Raw genomic sequence first — 7,269 nt, forward strand, 5'->3', positions numbered from 1 at the left:
CCTGCAGGAGTGGTAGCAGGAGACCTGCGGCCATGGGGGCTAAGAATGAGCAGGTTGCCCAGCTCCTTGGGTGGGCGGCAGACACAGCTGCAAGCCCAGGACAGGCGGTACAGGTGAGTAAGGAGAGCAGCCCAGGTGGAGCTGGCCTCTCCAGGAAGAGGGCCAGTCGAGGCCTGGGCATCACTAGGTGCCAGGACTCCATTTGCTGAGTCCACCAAGATGACCATAGCCACCGGAGGGGCCACAGCCCAGCCTCCAGGTGAGGCAGGCCTGGACCTAGCACCCAGGGCTGGGAGTCTGAACTGGGCAGCATTTGGCCCAAACTTCACCTATGGTGTCATGGTTCATCTGTATGTCACCCGCCCCCAAGGCCCTACGAGCGTCTCAGGGTCAGAAATCAGAGTCGCCCGCCTTTCCACCTTCAGCCTTACTCCAGCTGAGCCAGAGCCCGTCCCAGCAGTGCTGACACACCTGCACTGTGTAGGGCCACAGTCCTCGCTTCAGGACTGCCCCGGGGAGAGCTGCGGAGTGCCACGGTGGTGGTGTGGGGTCTGGCTGGCATGGCTTTCCTGGCTCGCATGGAGCAGTGGCCTCTGCCTCCCTTACTCAGGTAGGGACAGGACATGGTTCTCTGAGGTTTGGTGGCAATTCCCGAAGGCCTGCATCTGCCTCTGAGTATTGGTCTGTTGGGGTGCAGGGCACAGAGGAACGATGGCTGAGGTCCCCCATGAACCGCAGAATGCATTTCTGCAGGAGCCAGCTGAGGGTGGCTTCTCAGAGAAGGATGGAGACAACTCAGGTGTGCTCCTATCAAAGCGTCAACCTGTGGTACCCGTGCCGGAGGTGAGTCTGGGCTGCCCGAGTGTCTCTCCAGGAGGAGATAAGCATGGGCGGAGGCTCTCCCTGCTGTGTCCACCCACAGAAGAGGACCTGCTGGGGGTAAACACGGGACCAGGAGGCCACGGCCAGAGTCTGAACCAGAGGATAAGGATCCCAGCTCTTGATGCCCCTGGGCAGGCTCAGGCCCCAGCACCCAACCTGGGAATGTTTGTCAAGTGAAAAGAACACAAAGCCACTGCCAGAGGCCCTGCCCACACACCTAAGTACACCCCCTAAGGAAAGGGGCTCTGTTGGGAGGGGCCAAGAGGTCCAGGTAAGCAGGACACCCTGGGACCCCACGGATGGTTCCTCCCTGACTCAAACGGGAGCATTAGAGAGGTCAATGTGACAAGTCCTTCTGGCCTCATGTAAGTTGGGGGACTTTGGCCGGGACCTGCAGTAGTGAAGGACAAGGTTTTAAGAACTGTCTCACTGAAAGGATGATTTGATTTAAGTAAGACTGTGTTTGGGGCTGGGGTTGTGGCTCAGGGGTAGAGTGCTTGCCTAGCATGTGTGAGACACTGAGTTCGATTCTCAGCACCACATGAAAATAAATAAAGTCAGGCTGGGATTGTGACTCAGCGGTAGAGCGCTCACCTAGCACGGGCGGGACCCGGGTTGGATCCTCAGCACCACATTTAAAAAAATAAATAAATAAAGGCATTGTGTTGTGTCCATCTACATCTAAAAAAAATAAATATTAAAATAAATAAATAAATAAAGTCTATTGACAACTAAAAAAAAATGTAATAAAAATAATCAGCCTGGGCCACAGTGCCTTGTCCCCTCCATCACAGCCACCAGGACACTAGCAAGGATGCATGTCAGCTGATTTGACCTCACACCTCCCTGAGGAGGTCAGGATGGGCAGGCAGCGGGGCAGTGGAGTGGACAGCTGACCGACAGTTAGAACACCCAGGGGAAGCTCCGGCCGGCCCTCGGCCCCAGCAGGAAGCAGAGGCGCCACTCCTGTGGTAACAAGAAGCAAGCAACAAAATAAAAATAATGTTTCTGTGAAGTTAGCAAAACATTGTGGACACAAGGCGCCCGGATGAACTGGATCTCTCCAGAGGAATTCCAGAGAGGTGCTGCTGGCCCAGGGAAACCAGCCAGGCCTGGGAGACGGCGGGTTCAGGGGACAGACTGGAGCCTGGCAGGGCCCCAAGCACATGAACAGATCACCTGGCCCAGAAACAGCCTCAGCCTGGCTTTGCCAAAAATCAATAGGGCAAAGGAGAGGCAGAGGGAAAGTGCAGAGTCCTGATCATTCTTGAGGGGACCGGATCCCGGACCTGCCAGAGTATACCCAAAGGTGACCCCACAATAGCTAAAACAGAAGCCAATCGGCTCTGGGTTCAATTGAGATCCAAAGGCCACAGCTCAGGATCAGGGCTGATCATGAGAGCGCGGCCCGGGCAAAGGCCATCCAGCCGCAGGAGGGCTCTGGGGACTTCGCACCCCACACCCCCTGCAGGAGCCGTCACGGTCACCCACTGGCCCCATGGGTAGCAATCGTGTGGGTCCTCACGCCCAAGACACCCAGCAGCCCAAGGAAGATGGGTGCATTGAGTCACTCGAGGCTGTCCAAGGCAGGGGAACAAGGGACCCATGGGAAGAGCCAGGTGGGAACACACTGGTTCCGCCCTGCAGCATCGTGGGATGACAAAACCCAGCCACCCAGCATCCTGCACCCAGCAAAACTGTCCTTCCAAGTGAAGACGAAATTTCAGATCAATCAAGACTGGAGACCTGGGTACTGACAGAACTGCCTCCAAAGAAATACTCAGCGAAATGGTTCAGGGCGAAAGAAAGAACATGGGAGGTCGGGTGGAATCCAGGGACAAGGCGTCCAGAAACAGTCAAGGTGTCCACTCACGTTACAGACAGGTTATTGTTATTATTCTTACGTCTTCTCTTAACTTCCAAAAGGCCTATGTTTGCGTAAAGCTCTAGCACTGGGAGTTATGGTGATACGCAGACTTCACTATGACACTAACTGCTCCAAAGGAGGAGGGGTGGAATTGACTTGTGTTGAAGCAAAATTTCTAAATTTTACCAGAATTGAGTTAGCATCAGTTTGCAGTAAAACGTGATAAATAAAGATACATATTGTAATGCCTAAAGCAACCAACCACTAAGGGGAAAAAACTCAAAACGGTTAACAAGAGACTTAAAATGGCATACTAAAAATATGTATTTAAGGCAGACGGCAGTGGTAATGAGAAAGGGGGAAGGAGAGGAGATAAAACAGGACACAAATCACTATAGAATAGTGATTTTAATATGAATAAATATAAATCCAAACATAATTATAATGACATTAACTGTGAATAGTCTAAACACCCCAGGCAAAAGGCAGATGCCACTAGGCACGTGGTCCATACCTGTAATCCCAGCAACTCCTGAGGCTGGGCAGGAGGATCGCAAGTTCAAGGACATCCTCAGCAACTTATCAAGTATGAGATTTTGTCTCAAAAGAATAAAATACGGGCTGGGGCTCAGCAGTAGAGCACTCACCTAGCACGTGGGAAGTGCTGGGTTTGATCTCAGCACCACATAAAAATAAAATAAATAAAATGAAGGCACTGTGTCCAACTACACCTAAAAATTAAATCTTTTTTTTTTTTTTTAATCTTTATTTTACATTTATATGATGGTGAGGATCAAACCCAGGGCCTCACACATGGTAGGCAAGTGCTCTACCATTGAGCCACAACCCCAGCCCCTAAAAATTAAATCTTAAAAAAAAAAAGAATGAAATACAATAAAAAAAGCTGAGGATGCTCAGTGGTTAAGCACACCTGGGTTCAACCCCCACTACCAAAAAATTTGTTTAAACTGTTATAGTTAAAGCTTCGTCCCAGGGTTTCATAAACTGACTTCCAGACCACTCACGTATAATCGAATCAAGCCTTTATTGAAGCACACCGGTGGCGGCTGACCAGAACATAAAGCTGTTCCCCTGATCAGCCCCAAACAATTGCAAGGGCGCCCCTCATAAGCCTGAAAACCGCAAAAGGGATGTTCAGGGGTCCAGCCAATGCAAGCCAGCCAGGTTACAGAAGCGGGACAGTGCAGTCAAGTGGAAGGAAGCCTAACCAATCACAGTTAGCCCAGTCACCCCAGTTACAGAAACAGAGCCCCGTTACCCTAGTTACAGAAACAATACCCCATTAGGTAGTTCCGTGTTCTTAAAGGTTTCTATAGCAAAAGGAAAAGAACATCTTTCCCCAGTCATGACCCTTCTACTTGGCCTGGTTGTTTTACAGGATGGAGTCACATTTGCTTCCACTATCACAAAACAAAGGCAGATATCATCCAACAGGCCAAAAAGCCAGATCAAGCCATATTCTATTCACAAGATACATACTTTAGATTCAAAGACACAAATGAGGGGCCAGGGGGTGTGCAGAGTGCTTGCCTGGTATGCATGAGGCTTGGATAGGAGAAAGAAAACCAGGCAAAGAATGAAACATAAACATACCATGTGACAAGCAATTCCATTCCAAGGAATCTTCTAAGAAAAACGAATACATGGGCCACAAAATGTCAGGTACCTGAGTGTCCATAGCACCATTGTTCATAATTCCAAAACCTTAAAGCAGTCCAAATGTCCAATAACTATTGAACATATGAACAAAATATGATTCATCCAGGCATTGGGATACTATGCTGCAATTAAAGGGAAAGATCTACCGATACCTGCTACACTTGCATATGAACATATGAACCTGAGAAACTTTATGCTACCTGAAGGAATCCAGACACAAAAGACTGTATATCTTATGTTTCCACCTGCACCAACTGTCTTACACTAAATGAGACTGAAAGCAGATCTGCGATGCTTTAATGCTGAGGAAGGAAGCACGGATTAGCTGTACATGGCCTTGAGAAGGAACATTTCAGGGTGACTAAAAGGTTGTAACACTGGCTCTGAGATGGTTACTTGATTCTAAAAATTTACTAAAAAACACTGGATTGAAAATCATAATATATTTAATCCCCTCAAAATGGTATCTGACTGAATCATTTGCTTCTATCCCCCCATCTTAAAGTTTGAAAACACTTCAGTATAAAAAGGAAGTTTATACTTTTTTCTATTGACTAAAATATAATCTATTGAGAAATAAAGTAATGATTGCTGGTGCATGTTTCAACATGGTGACACAATAGCATTGTGATATGGAAATCAAGAAGAAGACGTTCATGTCTACAATACTGAACAATTTCAAAGTGAGGGTACAATAAAGACATTTCTGGATAAAGGGCAGCTGAGAGAATTTGGAGCCCAGACTCACCATTAAAGAGCTGCCACAGAGCACTCAGGAACCAAGGAGAAAGATCCAGAAGGAAACAGGAAGGAACAGGGCGCCAGGAGTACAGATGTACTGGTAAATAGAAAAGGCAGTTTTATCTCTTTTCCTAATTTCTTTAGCAGGCAATTGACCATGTAAAGCAAAAATAATAAAATGTCGTGTTGTTTATAACATACACAGAAGCAAAATAAACAACAGAGCAAAGACAAGAAATGAGTAATTGTACTATTGTAAGGTTCTTGTCTTACACAGGCGTGGTTTAATATCAATCTAGTGTGGACTGTGATACATTAAAGACACATGCTTTGCTACATCCCCAAAGCAACCATTAAAACACACACACACACACACACACACAGACAAACATGCATAGTCAAAAAAGCAACAGAGGAAATAAAATAGTAGGCCACAACAAACCCAAATACCTGATTAATCCAAAAGAGGACCAAAGAACAGAGAGGATAAATAGAAACCACCAGCTGAGGATGGACTTTCCCATAGCCACATTTATGCTAGTGGACCCTGGGTAAACACCCCACTTAAAAAACAAGACCCAATACACACTGTCAACAGCCAGACTTTATAAGATAAATCCACGTTAAAAGTGAGAGGATTTAAAAACACACACACAAGCCCAAATTACTCAAGAAGGCTGGACTACCTGTGTCAGCATTAGTAAAGCCAAAGGCAGCACCAAAGTAGAATCTCATGTGGTCCTTGGTCCTGTCGGCCCCTGTCCTAAAATACGGGGCTCGACAGGCCTAAGGGACTCCTTAGGGCCTGGTAGGGTCTGCAGTAGCTGTGCCGCACTGACCTAGAGACACAGTGCCAGGCCGAGGCACAACGCAGGGGCCTTCGCCAGCGTTCCCGAGGACTGTTGGGCCGGTCCGTGGTGCTGAAGGTCGTAGAGTTTCCTTAAGAGACTACGTCAAGCAAGTTGAGACAACCTGGCCACTGGAATTTCTGCACTTCTATGAAAAAAGAAATCAAATTTTTAGAAACTTGGTCTCATGGAAAATGACTAATAAGCCCTCAAACCAACTTTAATGGACCACAGAGTGAGTTATTAGAGGCTGGGGGTGTAGCTCAGGGGGTAGCTCAGGGTTAGTGTCTGCTTAGCGTGTGCAAGGCCCTGGCTTCAACCCCCTGCGCGCACACACATTATTGGAAATATAAAAGCAGAAGGCCATTAATAAAGAGCTGAAATCACCAAACTCTTTATCTGGGCTTAAAATAGAGGCTTTTAGGAGAGGACAAAAAGAGAAACCTACGCATTGGAACAGGTCAAGCTGGTGGTTGGCTTTACAAAACAGTGTTCAGAAGGTGCATGAAAATACATCCTCCATCCACAGCCCGCAGCCCAGATGGCCTTCAGGGTGCATCAGAAGGAGGAAGAACACCTTTAAACAGGACTAAAGGATTCTGCAGGTGAAACCCAGGACCTCCAGGGTCCCATAAAGCAGCTTTCCTGAGAAGCCAGCCGAGGGGAACAGAGTGTGAACACACCAACTCCGTGAAACGTCAGAAAGCCCCCCAGCCTCCGGGGAGCGCTCACACTCCCCTGGGTGGGAGGCTGGAACGGAAGGTGACCCACCCCATGCAAAAATGGGTGCTTCCTGGGCCAGGGTTTGGGGGGGGGGTGTTTGAGAAAACACACAACTCAGAGTCCTGTTCAGCACGTAAAAGAAACAAAATCAGCTGAAGGAGGTGCAATAATCGAAGCCCCCCCCAGAAAGTCTACAGACCTCGAAGGCTTCACCAAGGTCAGAAGAGCCCAGAAAGGGAGTAGGGGCTGGGGTGGGCGAACAGCTCCCCCAGGAACTTCAGGACCTTCTGAATTACAAGAGAAAGAAACGGACGTTCCCCAAATCTTCAGTCTAGAGAGGATTTGCCCTTTACCAACAGAGGAGATCATTTCCAGAGCAGATGGCGGAGACCAGCCAGGAGGGACACGCCAACAGTCTGTCAGGAAAATCAAAAGCACCATGGGCTGTCACTGAAGCTCGCCTGTTTCCCGAGAGAGGAAAACACTCGGGAGAATGGGCTGAGAGCTCTTTGGCTGCAAGAAACCTCG

Source organism: Marmota marmota, unplaced genomic scaffold, assembly GCF_001458135.2.
Source record: "Marmota marmota marmota unplaced genomic scaffold, marMar, whole genome shotgun sequence".
Classification (NCBI taxonomy): Eukaryota; Metazoa; Chordata; class Mammalia; order Rodentia; family Sciuridae; genus Marmota; species Marmota marmota.